This window comes from Dendrobates tinctorius, unplaced genomic scaffold (genome assembly GCF_039654945.1).
Source record: "Dendrobates tinctorius isolate UK_male_01 unplaced genomic scaffold, ASM3965494v1 ptg000048l, whole genome shotgun sequence".
Taxonomy (NCBI): Eukaryota; Metazoa; Chordata; class Amphibia; order Anura; family Dendrobatidae; genus Dendrobates; species Dendrobates tinctorius.
In genome coordinates this window covers 18,902,399-18,915,987 of record NW_027361716.1, presented here as the reverse complement: position 1 = coordinate 18,915,987, position 13,589 = coordinate 18,902,399, and the positions used below count along the sequence as shown (strand labels likewise).

The 13,589-nt window shown below is 48.4% G+C and overlaps 1 protein-coding gene across 1 annotated transcript in view; it reads right to left on the bottom strand.

Moving 5' to 3' along the window:
* PRRG4 (proline rich and Gla domain 4) overlaps nucleotides 1–13,589 on the bottom strand; it is a 112,632-nt gene that overhangs the window by 79,558 nt on the left and 19,485 nt on the right. The gene's annotated exons all lie outside the window — the stretch shown is intronic.

The window sequence follows — 13,589 nt, the reverse complement described above, 5'->3', positions numbered from 1 at the left end:
TCCATCTGCAATAAACTTCATGTGATCCACGAGTTCTTTACCTCTTGTATATTTTCTTTCCTTGGCCTCACCGAAACATGGCTGACACCCTCCGACACTGCCTCCCCTGCTGCGATAGGTTACGGCGGACACTTCACCCACACTCCTCGCCCTGGCAACAGACATGGTGGAGGAGTGGGTCTTCTCCTTTCTTCCAACTGCACCTTCAACCCAATCCCACCTCTTCCCTCCCTTATCCTTCCCTCTTTTGAAGTTCACTCTGTCCGCATCTACTCTCCTTCCAAACTTCAAGTGGCCATCATATACAGACCTCTCGGCCCGACCACTGCCTTTATGGACCAATTCTCCACCTGGATCCTTCCCTTTTCTCTCTGCTGACATTCCCACCATCATCATGGGTGACTTCAACATCCTCATTGACACACACCAGTCGGCAGCCTCCAAACTCCTGTCCCTTACATCATCTTTTGGACTTATTCAGTGGTCCTCCTCAGCCATGCACATAGATGGACACACATTAGACCTGGTCTTCATCCGTTGTTAGGCATCGAGTTTTCTCCACTGCAAAGGGGGAATCTCGAGCCATGTTCTCTGCGGTCTCCCATTCCTCTGCGGCTGCAGAGATTCCTGCTCAGCAGAGACATCGGTCCTGGTGTCTTGCCCAGGCTAATGCTAGGCATCTGGATGCTCCTTCAGGCTCTTCTATAACACCATGCCTGAGTCAGAAGCAAGCAGATGCTCCTGGGACTAAGTCCTGTCTTTTGCCTACTGAGCATGCCCGTGGGACAACCTCTCATTGGAGGTGAGAGAGGTCACATGCGCAGGTCCCGTTCCTGCTCCGGGTCCACTGGGAAGGACCCGGAAGGACGCCGCTATAAAAGAGTTGCATGGCTGCTCGGCCATGCGCTAGTATAAACTCTTATGGGTAATTGTGTGTGTGAAGATGGATGCATGAGACTGGTGACTTACTCATTATGATCCCCTCCCTTTGGTTGTGTATGGTATAGGGGTTACGGAGTCAGAGTCAGCGCCAGTAGTGACTTAGTCTATGTGCCACAGAGCATGCTGCCCTTCACACGAGCGTTAGCATCATATAGTGCCATCAGCACAAGGCACCTGTCACGTTTCCGCCAGACTTAGGGCCTGCTGTTCCGGTCGCGGCCACTAGGAGGCGCCGTACCGCCACTTTATCGTCAGACTCAGGGACGGCTGTTCCTGCCTCGGCCACTGGAAGGGGCCGTGGTTCTGTCACGTCAGGCTCAGAGCCTACTGTCCCGGCTTTAGCCTCTAGGAGGCGCCGGTCTGTCACGTCGCCGTTAAATTCTGGGTCTGCTGCTCCTGTCGTGGTCACTAGGAGGCGCTATGGCTCGCCCGGGAGTTATGGTGCTGACAGAGTAAGGGCACCTGCGCAGGCATCTGGTGGACGCAGGCTCCGCCCCTCTGTCAGTCATCAAGAGGTTACTGCATCTCCATCTGGCCTGGTCCTGGGGGCGGTACTGATGACATCATCAGTTCAGGAACCTATGAGGGGTGACCTGATCCCTGAAATACCTTGGGACTGGTCTTGCAAGCCGCCGGATATATTCTTGGTTCCCCCCGTGTGTTACTGTGTGAATTACTTTCTGACTGACTCTGACTTTGACCTGGACTTCTGACTCTCCTTCTGCCTAACGATTCTGTACCTCTGCTACTCTTCTGGTTTATGACTTTCGGCCTGAATCTGACTCTGCCTCTGCCTAACGATTCTGTACCTCTGCTACTCTCCTGGTTTATGACTCTCGGCCTGAATCTGACTCTGTTTCTGTCTACCGTTGTTGTACCATTGCTGTCCGACTGGTTTAGACTTGCATATCTCCACGTTTGTGTCCCGTATTGGAACACCTTTCTGGCGACCGTCCTGCTCTGGTCACTGCTCCTATTCAGACAGCGCCTCCTGGGCTCTGCTATAAATCCAGATCCCTGTATAGGGGTAAAGGGTATCAGTGTTTCTCGGGGTGTTGCCTGGCTGCAGCCCAGACCCGCAGGCAGACGTCACAGCACCTCTGCACCGCACGAACAGCAGCGTTCCTTACTGCGGCGCCGTGCGCTACTTAAGCGCTTTCCTCCCTGCTCTGGGTGGTTAGTGGCGTCCGCCGGAGCGGTGCAGTGCACACTCGGTGCAATTAATATTATTCTGTTCTCTTGCTGGCACCGCAGCTGCGGCGCTGAGCGCTAGTGGTCTAGAGAGACTCTAGTCCTGTGTCTCTAGGGCAGAGTTCTGTGACTGTTAGCTAGTGCTCGCCCAGCCGTGCTCTGTGAGTATAAACAGGCTCAGGCAGTTGTTTTAGCGGCTCTGTGAGGTAACAGAGTTCGCTCCTGTGCACACTGGGTCAGCGGATATCCCGCCGGTGTTCACTTAGTTCGCCGCCATTACCACCGAGCAGCAGTTTACCATCTCTGCATGGTGGACCCCTGGCTGTGAACGCACCTTATACCATCTTTATTATTCGGAGCATTCCGCAAGCCCCTAACACCCATCTCTGCTCCTTATCTAACCTCACAACCTCCCCTCTCCCTCTGTCTGACCACCATCTACTCACTTTTTCATCCCTGTCCTCCTCACCTGTCACCCATGTCCAGCAACATGCGCACCCCTGCAGAAACCTTGCACATCTAGACACCCACACACTCTCTGACTCTATTCTACCACTGTACTTCATATCTTCACTCCATGACACTAGTTTCTACAATGCCACTCTTGCATCAGCCATTGACTAGTTCACCCCTGTTATGCATAACAGAGTGCAAGCATCCAGAATTGCAGAACGGCGCTGGAAGAAAACGCATTCGCAAGACTACTTTATTGCACTCAAACATGCAACACTTGCATTCAAATCTGCCATCACCTCTGCTAAACAGGCCTACTTTACTTCCCTTGTATCTTCCTTATCCCACAACCCCAAACAGTTGTTCAATACTTTTAACTCCCTCCTCCGCCCACCACTGCCCCCTCTGACTTCCCTAATCTCTGCCGAGGACTTTGCCACACACTTCAAAAACAAGATAGACCAAATACGGCAAGTCTTTATTGCTCAACCACCACAACCCCTCTGTATACCAAACCAATGCCTAAACCCCATAATCTCCTTATCCAACATCACTGAAGAGAAGCTTGCTCATCTTCTCTCCAAATCACACCTCACCACTTGTGCACTTGACCCTATCCCATCCCACCTCCTCCCCAACATCACCACCACTCTTATCCCATCCCTAACCTACTGTTAGGAATCTGAGTTCTGCCATACCTATGCAGAAACCCAGGTCCCCACATTTATCTCCAGAGGCTAAGTCCTTTGTGCCAGCTTCTGAGCATGCTCACAGGACGAGCTCCTATTGGAGTTCGGGAGTCAGGTGCTCAGGTCCTGCTCTGAATCCTATTGGCTCCTATTGGAGTTCTGGAGATTTCCGGCAGGTCCCGTACGCTATAAAAAGCGTGCATGGCTGTTCCGCCATGCGCTAGTATAGTCATACTTGCTGCTGTATGTTTGTTGATGGATGCATGGACTGGTGAATGACTCATTTGAAACCCCCATTCCTTGGTTATTACGAATGTGTGAGAGTTTGAGTTAGAGCCAGTACTAGTGCCAGTGCGCCATTACTCCAGCGCTCAGCAGCTAGCGTCAGCTTGCGCCTGCTTGACAGCAGCGTTTCTACAGCGGCTTAGTTAACGCCGCCCTGCAGTAGCAGCTCTAGGTGCGTTTGCACTTGCAACGCCCTATTTCCCAGACGTACACGGTAGGTCTAGACGGAGTTGGTGCCGTCAGCTAGGGCCGCTCCTGTGACCAGATACCGCGTCTGTGTCGCTGAGCTCCTGTGACATTCAAACAGACTCAGCGTTGTTGCACTCGTGTATGCTTGCAACTCTGTGTGTGTAACAGAGCTTGTGAATGCTTGCAGCTCTGTGTGTGTAACAGAGCTTGCGTACGCTTGCAGCTCTGTGAGTGAAACAGAGCTCGCTGCAGCCTTATCTGTTCATGTGCTCTGTGAGTGCAACAGAGCTTGTTCAGTGTTCTCGGATGAAGTCTTAACCCTGTGCACTCTACCGCCAGATACCTCTGCCACCACCTAGCAGCGGTCTTACCATCTACCGCACCGTGGACCCCGAGCGGTGAACGTACTTTATTTATAATTTTATTTAGTGCGTTCCACCGCTCCTAACACCTACCTCTTAAACGCATCATTAACTTCTGGTACCTTCCCTTCTGCTTTCAAACATGCCACAATCACGCCTATCCTTAAAAAGCCAACCCTCGACCCAACAGCTATGTCCAGCTATCGCGTAATATCGCTGCTCCCATTCGCTTCCAAACTCTGGAACAGCACGTTCACGCTGAACTTTCCTCCCACCTCTCATCCAACATGCTCTTTGACAATCTACAATCTGGTTTCCATCCCCATCATTCCACTGAGACAGCCCTGACCAAAATTACTGGCAACCTACTTACAGCCAAAGCTAACGGACAATACTCTATACTCCTCCTTCTAGACCTGTCCTCTGCTTTTGACACAGTTGACCACTGCCTCCTACTTCAGATCCTCTCCTCCTTTGGCATCAAAGACCTCGCCCTGTCCTGGATCTCCTCATACCTTTCCGACATCACTTTCAGCGTCTCCCACTCCCACACTACCTCCTCATCTCACCCTCTCTTTGTTGGAGTCCCCCAAGGCTCATTTCTAGGACCCCTACTCTTCCCAATCTATACACTTGTACTGGGGCAACTCATAAAGTCCCACGGATTCCAGTACTACCTTTATGCCGATGATACTCAGATCTACCTCTCTGGCCCAGACGTCACCTCTCTGCTCTCCAGAATCCCAGAGTGTCTATCAGCCATATCCTCCTTCTTCTCCTCCTGCTCCCTTAAACTCAATGTGGACAAAGCTGAACTGATCATCTTTCCCCCATCTCACAGATCTTCCTTACCCGACCTATCCATAACAACTGATGATATCACGCATTTCCCCCGTACCGGAGGTCCGCTGCCTCGGAGTAACCCTTGACTCTGCCCTGTCCTTCAAACTGCACATCCAAGCTCTCCACCTCCTGTCGCCTCCAGCTCAAAAATATTTCCAGAATCTGTCTCTTCCTCAACCCTCAATCTACTAAAATGCTTGTGCATGCCCTCATCATCTCCCGCCTTGACTATGGCAACATCCTTTTCTGTGGCCTCCCTGCTAATTCCCTCGCACCTCTCTAGTCCAGCCTTAACTCTGCTGCCCGACTAATTCATCTCTCTCCTCGCTACTCCTCCTGTTGTGAGTTCATTTTCCCCTTCACTACTGAGGCCCGAGGAACTCCCTCTTCTGGTGAAGAAAGGTAGTGAGCCTGATTGTCAAACACCTGGGGCTGATGATGATGTCTGGCTGAGTGGAGTTGATGACTGGATATAAGGCTGCCGACGCCCTTCTGGCCTGCGGGTGATTTCTCTGTGGACTTCTAGGAAACCAGTCTGATTCCTGCTCATCTAAAGCTAAGATTTCTGCTTTGCCTTTTTGCATTAGTGTTTTGTTTTCCTTGCTTTTCTGGATTCTGCCATTCCCTGCTGGGGTTAGCTGAATCTCCTTTTGCCTGTTGCTCTGTCTTCAGAATATTCCTGAGTACTGACATAGCTTTTTTGAAGCCTAGCGTCTTCAGGGCCTTTTTTACTGTCAGTTGGTTGGCTCTTATTTTCATAGGGCTTTTCACGGATTGCAGACAGCAGCCTTCCTGTCCTTTCCTATCTAAGCTAGCGTGGGCCCCATCTTTGCTCAGTCTATCTTTCTGTCTGTGTTTTGTTCTTTCTTCTTGCTTCACCGTCATTATATGTGGGGGGCTGCCTTTTGCTTTGGGGTCTGCTCTGTGGCAGTTTAGATTTCCCCTTTCTGTCTTTATGTAGTCCTCCGGCTGTGATCGAGGGGCCTAGGGCATCGTAGGAGCCCCCCACGGCTACTGCTAGTTGTGTTGATAGGTTCAGGGGTCTGCAATCCAATAGCTGCCAACTTCTCTGGTTTTCTGGACTTAGCTAGCATTACTATTTTTGCCTCCTACGGTGACTCAATCATAACAGAATCACCCGCCATACCGCAGATTCTAGGGTACTCAATAGCAGGAAAGAATTGTATAAAAAAAAAAAAAAAAAGTGTGTATATTTTTTCCTCTATATTTCTGAGGCCGTAGGGGGAATTTCTTTTTTTCTCTCAATGGAGATAAAGCAATTGTCTGATCGTGTGGAGCAGCTCGCTGCGGAAGTGCGGGGAATTTCTGCCTACCTTGCTCATTCACATGCTGCTGAACCAAAGATTCCTACACCTGATGTATTTTTTGGGGATCGGTCTATATTTTTGAATTTCAAAAATAATTGTAAATTATTTTTTGCCTTGAAGCCTAACTCGTCAGGGAGCTCCGCGCAGCAGGTTAAAATTGTCATCTCTTTGCTGCGTGGCGATCCCCAGGATTGGGCGTTTTCTTTGAAACCAGATGATCCTATTCTGACTAATGTGAACGCATTTTTTCAGGCCTTGGGGTTGTTGTATGACGAACCTAATGCCATTGATCAGGCTGAAAAGACCCTGCTGGCATTGAACCAGGGTCGTGATTCTGCAGAGTTGTACTGTCAAAAGTTCCAAAAGTGGGCGGTACTTACTACCTGGAATGATAGTGCCTTGGCTGCTCTCTTTCGGAAGGGGTTGTCAGAAGCCGTAAAAGATACTATGGTGGGATTTCCTGTTCCCTCTGGTCTTGACGATTCTATGTCTTTAGCTATTCAGGTTGATCGGCGTTTACGCGAACGCAGAGCTGCACGAGAGGTGTTGCCACCTGTTGAACAGATGTCTGAACCTATGCAATGTGATAGAGTTTTTTCCAGAGAGCAGCGTCAGGAGTTCAGAAGGCGTAATAAGTTGTGTTTTTTCTGTGGAGATGCCTTGCATATTATTTCTGTCTGTCCTAAACGCGAGAAACGCTTTGCACACACATTTTTTCTGTTGGTGGTGTTCAACCTAAGTTTCTTCTGGCTATTACTCTGATCTGCTCCCTGTCCACATTTTCTGCCAAGGCTTTTGTGGATTCGGGAGCAGCTCTAAACCTAATGGACTTGGATTTTGCTAAACGTTGTGGATTTCCGATGACACCTCTGCAGACGCCTATCCCTTTGAGGGGGATTGATGCTACTCCTTTGGCTAAAAATAAACCTCAGTTTTGGACCCAGGTGGTAATGCGGGTCGCCCCAGACCATCAAGAAAATTGCAGGTTTTTGGTGTTACATAATCTGCATGATACTATTGTTCTGGGGTTTCCCTGGTTACAAATTCATAATCCAGTTTTGGATTGGAAATCTGTGTCTGTGGTGAGTTGGGGTTGTCGGTGTGCCTTTAGTGAGGCTCCGGTGTTATCCACCTCTCCTCAGTCGCATGATGTTCCTGATTATTTGGCGGACTTTTATGATGTATTTTGTGAGAATGAGTCTGCGTCTGCCTCCTCATAGGAGTTATGACTGTGCTATTGAACTGAGCCCGGGGTGTAAATTTCCCAAGGGTCGGCTCTTCAATTTATCTGTACCCGAGCACGAGGCTATGCGATCCTATATTAAGGAGGCGTTGGAGAAGGGTCATATTAGACCATCCTCGTCACCCTTAGGTGCCGGTTTTTTTTTTTGTAGCCAAAAAGGATGGATTATTAAGACCTTGTATTGATTATCGTGCTCTCAACAAAATTACTGTTAAATATCAGTATCCGTTACGCCTGATTTCTGATCTATTCTCCAGAGTTAAAGGTGCTTGCTGGTTTACCAAGCTTGACCTCAGGGGGGCGTATAATCTTATTCGCATTAAGCATGGGGATGAATGGAAGACGGCGTTTAATACTCCGGAGGGACATTTTGAGTACCTGGTGATGCCTTTTGGGCTCACTAATGCCCCTTCTGTCTTCCAGTGCTTCATGAACGATATTTTCCGAGATTTTGTCGATAAATTTTTGATTATCTATCTGGATGATATTTTGATCTTCTCCAAGGATTGGGATTCTCATGTGGAACATATTCGGACTGTGTTCCGGATCTTGAGGGAGAATTCCCTGTATGTCAAAGGATCTAAATGCCTTTTTGGGGTACAGAGGATTTCTTTTTTGGGATTTATTTTGTCTCCGTCAACTATTGAAATGGACCCGGCCAAGGTACAGGCCATTTACGATTGGGTTCAGCCCACTTCTTTGAAGGCCCTCCAGAAGTTTTTGGGTTTTGCTAATTTTTATCAGAAATTTATAGCAAAATTTTCTAGTATTGCCAAGCCATTGACTGATTTGACTAAGAAGGGTGCTGATGTGTTAAATTGGTCTCCGGAGGCTGTTTCTTCCTTTCAGGAGCTGAAGCGAAGATTCACCTCCGCCCCGGTTTTGCGGCAACCTGATGTCTCACTTCCGTTCCAGGTAGAGGTGGATGCTTCTGAGATTGGTGCAGGAGCTGTTTTTTCCCAAAAGGATCCTGTAACGTCTAAAATGAATCCCTGTGCTTTCTTTTCCCGAAAGTTCTCTCCATCTGAACGTAACTATGATGTGGGGAATCGGGAACTGTTAGCCATGAAATGGGCATTTGAGGAGTGGAGACATTGGTTGGAGGGAGCTAAGCATCAAGTCGTGGTCCTCACTGACCACAAGAATTTGATTTACCTAGAGTCGGCTAAGCGCTTGAACCCTAGACAGGCTAGGTGGGCCTTGTTTTTTAGACGTTTTGATTTTGTGGTTTCTTTTCTTCCTGGAACTAAGAATGTCAAGGCTGACGCCCTCTCTAGGAGCTTCTTTGCTGATTCTCCTGTGGTGACCAAGCCTGCTACCATCTTAGGCGAAGGGGTAGTTCTTTCTGCCATCTCGCCCGATTTGAGACATGCTCTGGAAGAGTTCCAGGAGGACAAACCTGAGCGTTGTCCCAGTGGAAAGTTGTATGTTCCTGACCAGTGGAAGAAGAGAGTGATGTCTGAAGTTCATTGCTCTGCTTTGGCTGGTCATCCAGGTATTTTTGGTACTAGAGATCTGGTGAGTCGGTCTTTTTGGTGGCCCTCCTTGTCTCGTGATGTCAGGAATTTTGTGCAGTCCTGTGGGACGTGCTCCCGGTCTAAATCGTGTTCTCACTCTAGTGGGTTGTTGATGCCTTTGCCTGTCCCCAAGAGGCCATGGACCCATATTTCAATGGATTTCATCTCTGATATGCCTGTCTCTCAAAGGATGACTGTTATTTGGGTGATTTGTGATAGGTTCTCTAAGATGGTTCATCTTGTACCACTCCCTAAGTTGCCGTCTTCCTCTGAATTGGTGCCCCTGTTTTTACAACAGGTGGTTCGCTTGCACGGGAATTATGAGAACATTGTATCTGACAGAGGAGTCCAGTTTGTGTCTAGATTTTGGAGAACTTTCTGTTCCAAGCTGGGAATTCAGTTGTCCTTCTCCTCTGCTTTTCACCCTCAGACCAATGGGCAGACAGAGAGAACAAACCAGACCTTGGAGTCATATTTGAGATGTTTTATTTCTGCTGATCAGGATGATTGGGTTTCATTTTTGCCCTTGGCCGAATTTGCTTTAAATAATAGAGCTAGTTCTGCCACTTTGATGTCTCCTTTTTTTTGTAACTTTGGGTTTCATCCTCGATTTTCTTCAGGGTAGGTGGAGCCCTCTGCCTGCCCAGGGGTTGACACTGTGGTGGAGAGAATGCACCAGATCTGGGACCAAGTGGTGGATAAGTTATCTCTCTCCCAGGAAAAGGCCCAGCGGTTTTCCAACCGACATAGGACCATTGGTCCCCAATTTAAGGTTGGTGATATGGTGTGGTTATCATCAAAAAATATTGCTATGAAGGTGGCTTCTCCTAAGTTTAAGCCTAGATTTATTGGACCTTACAAGATTTTGGAGATTATTAATCCGGTCTCTTTTCGTTTGGCTCTTCCTGTCACATTTAAAATCCATAATGTGTTCCATAAATCTTTGTTGAAGAGGTTTGTTGAACCTGTTGTTCCGGGGGTTGCACCTCCAGACCCTGTATTGGTTGAAGGTAACATGGAATATGAGGTAGAGAAAGTACTGGATTCCCGTCTGGCTAGACGGAGACTCCAGTATTTGGTTAAGTGGAAGGGTTATGGTCAGGAGGATAATTCCTGGGTCTCTGCCTCTGATATTCATGCCAAAAGATTGGTGCGTGCCTTTCATCGGGCTCACCCTGATCGCCCTGGTGGCGTGGTTGAGGGTTCGGTGACCCCTCCTCAAGGGGGAGGTACTGTTGTGAGTTCATTTTCCCCTTCACTACTGAGGCCCGAGGAACTCCCTCTTCTGGTGAAGAAAGGTAGTGAGCCTGATTGTCAAACACCTGGGGCTGATGATGATGACTGGCTGAGTGGAGTTGATGACTGGATATAAGGCTGCCGACGCCCTTCTGGCCTGCGGGTGATTTCTCTGTGGACTTCTAGGAAACCAGTCTGATTCCTGCTCATCTAAAGCTAAGATTTCTGCTTTGCCTTTTTGCATTAGTGTTTTGTTTTCCTTGCTTTTCTGGATTCTGCCATTCCCTGCTGGGGTTAGCTGAATCTCCTTTTGCCTGTTGCTCTGTCTTCAGAATATTCCTGAGTACTGACATAGCTTTTTTGAAGCCTAGCATCTTCAGGGCCTTTTTTACTGTCAGTTGGTTGGCTCTTATTTTCATAGGGCTTTTCACGGATTGCAGACAGCAGCCTTCCTGTCCTTTCCTATCTAAGCTAGCGTGGGCCCCATCTTTGCTCAGTCTATCTTTCTGTCTGTGTTTTGTTCTTTCTTCTTGCTTCACCGTCATTATATGTGGGGGGCTGCCTTTTGCTTTGGGGTCTGCTCTGGGGCAGTTTAGATTTCCCCTTTCTGTCTTTAGGCTATGTAGTCCTCCGGCTGTGATCGAGGGGCCTAGGGCATCGTAGGAGCCCCCCACGGCTACTGCTAGTTGTGTTGATAGGTTCAGGGGTCTGCAATCCGATAGCTGCCAACTTCTCTGGTTTTCTGGACTTAGCTAGCATTACTATTTTTGCCTCCTACGGTGACTCAATCATAACATCCTCCGCTTCTCCCCTCTGCAGATCTCTTCACTGGCTCCCATTCCCTTACCGTATCCAATTCAAATTACTAATACTGACCTACAAGACCATCTATCACCTGTCTCCTCAATATATCTCTGAACTAATCTCCCGATATCTTCCCTCACGTAATATCCGGTCCTCCTAAGACCTCCTTCTCTCCACACTTATTCGCTCCTCACCCAACCGCCTCCAAGATTTCTCCAGAACATCCCCCATCCTCTGGAATTCCTTGCCCCAACACGTCCGACTATCAACCACACTCAGATCCTTCAGACGGAACCTGAAAAACCCATCTCTTCAGGAAAGCTAACAGCCTGCAATGAATACCGCTGCCTCCTCACCACTACTGGAGCAACCAGGCCTCATCATCATTGGAGCTGCTGCAATCCCCCAACCTACTGTGTCCTTCCCCACCATCCTGTAGAATGTAAGCCTGCAAGGGCAGGGTCCTCTCTTCCCTCTGTATCAGTCTGTCATTGTTAGTTTGTTTACTGTAAGTGATATCTGTAAATTGTATGTAACCCCTTCTCATGTGCAGCACCATGAAAACAATGGTGCTTTATAACTAAATAATAATAATAATAATAAAAAAAGGCAATGATGGGGATGATGGGAGTGATGGAAAAGGCAATGATGGGGATGATGGGAGAGATGGAGAAGGGGATGATGGTGATGGGGGAGGGCAATGATGTGAGTGATGGAAAAGGCAATGATGGGGATGATGGGAGAGATGGAGAAGGCAATGATGGGGATGATGGGAGTGATGGAGAAGGCAATGATGTGAGGGATGGAGAAGGCAATGATTTTGAGTGATGGAAAAGGCAATGATGGGGATGATGGAAAAGGCAATGATGGGGATGATGGGAGTGATGGAAAAGGCAATGATGGGGATGATGGGAGGGATGGAGAAGGCAATGATGGGGATGATGGGAGTGATGGAAAAGGCAAGGATGGGGATGATGGGAGGGATGGAGAAGGCAATGATGGGCATGATGGGAGTGATGGAGAAGGCAATGATGGGAGGGATGAAAAGGCAATGATGGGGAGGATGGGAGGGAGGGATGGCTAAGGGGATGATGGGGAAGATTGGAGTGATGGAGAAGGCAATGATGGGGATGATGGGAGGGATGGCGAAGGGGATGATTGGAGTGATGGAGAAGGCAATGATGGGAGTGATGGGAGTGGTGGGGAGGGCAATGATGGGAGTGATGGAGAAGGCAATGATGGGGGTAGTGGGGGAGAGGGCAATGATGAGAGTGATGGAGAAGGCAATGTTGAGTATGATGGGAGTGATGGAAAAGGCAATGAAGGGAGTGATGGAGAAGGCAATGATGGGGGTGATGGAGAGGGCAATTATTGGGGTGGGGGGAGAAGGCAATGATGGGGTGGTGGGGGAGAAGGAAATGATGGGGGTGATGGAGAGGGCAATGATGGTGGTGATCGAAATGACAATAATGGGATGGTGAGGAGGAAATGATGGAGGTGGTGGAATGGGAAATGATGGGGTGGTGGGGAAAAGGCAATGATGGTGGTAGTGGAAAGGACAATCATGGTAGAAAGGGCAATGATGGGGTGATAGGGGGGAGGAAATGATGGAAGTGGTGGAATGGGCAATTTCTACATTTCTACATGAAGGTGATCAGGATGGGGCGCATTTCTATATGAAGGGGATCATGATGGGACATTTCTACATGGAGGGGATCATTATGGGACATTACTAAAAGAAGTGGACAATGATGGGGCATATTACTACAAGAAGGGGACAATGATGGAGCATATTTCAGGGTGGAATCTGCTTGCATTCCATGCTAAAATCTATCTATCTATCTAAAAAGAAGAACATTAGAGCAGCACAAAGAAAGAGTCCGGGTGCAGAGCCCCCCCAAGCAAATACCAAACCTCAATTATAGAAATCCAGATGAATTGGAGGCAGCACACCTTTTGTAGTGGAAAAAATAGAGCTATTTAATAAGGCTAAAAGGCGACGTTTCGGTCCAAACAACAAGAGCATTTCTCAAGGCTTGATAAAGGTTCCTGTTGTTTGGACCGAAACGTCGCATTTTGGCCTAATTAAATAGCTCTTTTTTTTTTCACTACAAATGGTGTGCTGCCTCCAATTTCTCTGGATTTCTATCTATCTATCTATCTATCTATCTATCTATCTATCTATCTATCTATCTATCTATCTAATATTCTGCATTTTTTTCCCTAAAGATCAATCCAACTGCTGTGTCCGGAAATGGCAGTGTGAGTGGCTCAGTTTCAGTGTGTGATAAGCACGCAAGAGCTTGAAGCCCCCCTGCTGAACAGAAGAGAAGACTGCAAAGGTAAAGCCCCCGTCACACAAGTTTTGTGACGCAACAGAGATCTCACCAGCGAGATCGCTGTGTGTGACACCTATCAGCGACTGGCCCCCCTGCCGGGTATCGCTGATCGTTGTAGAAAGCCCTGGACATTTTTTTGATTGTTGGTCTCCTGCTGGCCAGCACGCA